At 35.8% G+C, this 2583-nt stretch overlaps 1 protein-coding gene across 14 annotated transcripts in view; it reads right to left on the bottom strand.

Moving 5' to 3' along the window:
• The window catches only part of LOC108757037 (kinesin-like protein unc-104), a 30871-nt gene that overhangs the window by 21282 nt on the left and 7006 nt on the right, over positions 1-2583 (bottom strand). The window contains exon 1 of one of the 14 annotated variants that reach the window (XM_018501289.1): positions 2390-2520. The exons of the other annotated variants lie outside the window; for them this stretch is intronic. The gene's annotated coding sequence lies outside the window, so the exon portion shown is untranslated. Of the gene's footprint in view, positions 1-2389; positions 2521-2583 lie in introns of those variants that run through there. 14 annotated transcript variants of the gene reach the window in all.

The following is a 2583-nucleotide window of genomic DNA, read 5'->3' as shown; positions in this document are numbered from 1 at the left end:
GTCAAAATTTCACACAGATGCATTTATTAGTTTCCTTATTTCAATTACATAAAGCAACCAATTTTTGGTTTTTCTTAATAAATTTTTTTTTAATGAATAAAAAATCGAATATCACATATTGATAAAATATTTCATTTTAAAAGATTTAACAGATATAAAAAATAAGCTCGATTCAACTTTGGAACAGCCGATCTTTTCTTCACCAATGTTTTCCAACTATTAAAAAATAGGCTGCTGAATTTTTAACGTGGTCGTATGTCCATAAATGATGGTGAACATACAGATCATTTAAAAGCCGCTACGACTGACGAAGTCATTGAAAAAATTCATAATGCTGTGTTGAATGATGTCGACGAGTAATGCTCCTCATAAAAAAAAAAATCGAAGCGTAAGTCGAATGTAATGGGACAGTAATAGAGGTGTAAACGAAGCTTCTAGGAGGTAACAATTGAAACAACGAAACGTAAAAGGGGCGTTATGCTTCTTTTACGTTCCGTTGTTTCAATTTTCGCCTCGTAGAAGTTTCTATTACTTTCCCATTACATTCAACTACGCTCCGACTCTTATTTTCACCAGGAACGGAGTCTACAATAAGAATCGTAAACGGTCGTAGGATCTTAAATCGTCAAAAATTGATCAATCATAGTCGATTATTCTCTTCAAATCCGACTATGACAATTTCGTACGGTTTAAAACTTAAATTTCATACCTTAAAATTTCATTGCAGACGCCGCTTAACAGTCAATTAAAAAATTTAAATGAACGTTTCTTAGAATTTGGATACGTTCGGATAACCGAATTTTTTACGGATCTTATCATTGACGAATTTCCTTCCTTCCAAATATGAAGAAATATGGCTGCGTTCATCTGAAAAAGTTGATCAATGAGCACTAAATGATTCTTTAATATGATTGATTCTTACACTTATTTGTCACAACTGTTTGGAACCGATTCGATTCTTCTTGTGTTGTTAAACACAAAAATCTAAAGATATTTTTTTATATCAGTTCAATTTGAGATTTAAGGAGTAAAACAACCCCTTAAAACTTAATGGCAATGAGATATTTTTTAAATATTATATTACATTTTTGACAAATTTAAATATGAGTTATCATACGAGTTAAGTATATAAAAACTGTAGAAGTCTTGTTTAACACATTTTTTTATATATTTTACTATCATTGATTCGAATGAGATATAAGTGTTAGCTTTGAGGAGCTGTTTTACCTTTTAAATCTCAAATTGGACCGACAAAGGACCGATTGGATAAAGATATATGTCTCTTAGAGTTTTAACAACATATTTCAAGGAATCGAATTCCGGACAGTTGTAACTTGTAACAGGTTCCTTAGATTCAGTGAAATATTAAAAGCAAAAACCAATCATATTAAAAAATCATTGAGCGTTCATTGATTAGTTTTCTCTGCAAAACGCAGCCAATGGCAGCTCGTAGGAAAAATTTGACTCAAATAGTAAAATACTGAAGTAATTTATGAAACTAACATTTATTTCGAAGGCTTATAGAGAAATTGTATTATGCAAACGGTATAAAATAGTTAGAATAAATATATTGAGAGGACTATGTTAAAAAATAAAAAAAACATTTTGTCAAAAATCATATGTTTTCTTTGTGAGACGGAGAAGTTTTCGACCTATCCTCGTACATCATACACAAGAAAAGTATTCTCATCCGGCACATTTTACATAATTGTGATCCTAAAGGGATTAATTATACTGGCCTAAAAAATTAAAGCTGTCTGAAACTCCTCTCATACCAGATTATAAAGTCTCAGTTTCTTTCGTTATTAGATCATAATCTTTCATTTAGCCGCGATAGCGGTTCTCACAATTCTACGAGAAGAAAACCATGCCATCGTGATTAGAACAAGTTTCCAAGATGGATCGTCAGGAAAACTCAACGAACGTGACGTTGTATATATTAGGAAGAGTTTAGCCTATTCAAGAATTTCGTCAAAAGGAGTTCTGTGACTAAGTTCGGTCAGTTTCATTTGAGAATTATTGATCTGCATGAATAGAGAAAGAGAAGTAATGTGAAGTTGGAATTGACGTAGCCATCTGGCAATCTCGCCGAAGTTACATGAAACTCAAAGGTATGTCGGACCTTCGATATCACTTCACCCATGAATTTCAACCACGTCCTCGCGTAAGTCACCTCGCGGCATTCTCGCGGAAGATCTCATTTCGTGAAATGAAGGAATTCTTTGGAGGTCATCCTCCCTTCCCCGTTTTGTTATGCGCGCGCGGACGGAAGTTAGCGATGTGAGAGTTCATCGAGGTGCGCGATGAGTCCGGCCACCAAGGCTGAGCGATGAGTCGTGCTCGGAAACGCTGCGAGACCGATTAATCGGTTATCAGCTAGACAGCTTACCTTCGAGCGAGGGTCAACGCGAATCGTACCGCGTCATCCTTCTTCAGCGCGTTTCGAGCACGGCTTATCGCACCCCCGCAACACTTGAGGGTCCTTCTTGCCTCTTGGATGGCATCGCGACACCGATGTAACACCAGAAGGTGGTACTGGTGGTAGTTGAATCAACGCGCGCGCGCATACGCATATTTACGTTC

This window comes from Trachymyrmex septentrionalis, unplaced genomic scaffold (genome assembly GCF_001594115.1).
Source record: "Trachymyrmex septentrionalis isolate Tsep2-gDNA-1 unplaced genomic scaffold, Tsep1.0 scaffold131, whole genome shotgun sequence".
NCBI lineage: Eukaryota > Metazoa > Arthropoda > Insecta > Hymenoptera > Formicidae > Trachymyrmex > Trachymyrmex septentrionalis.
This window is presented reverse-complemented; position numbering and strand designations above follow the sequence as displayed.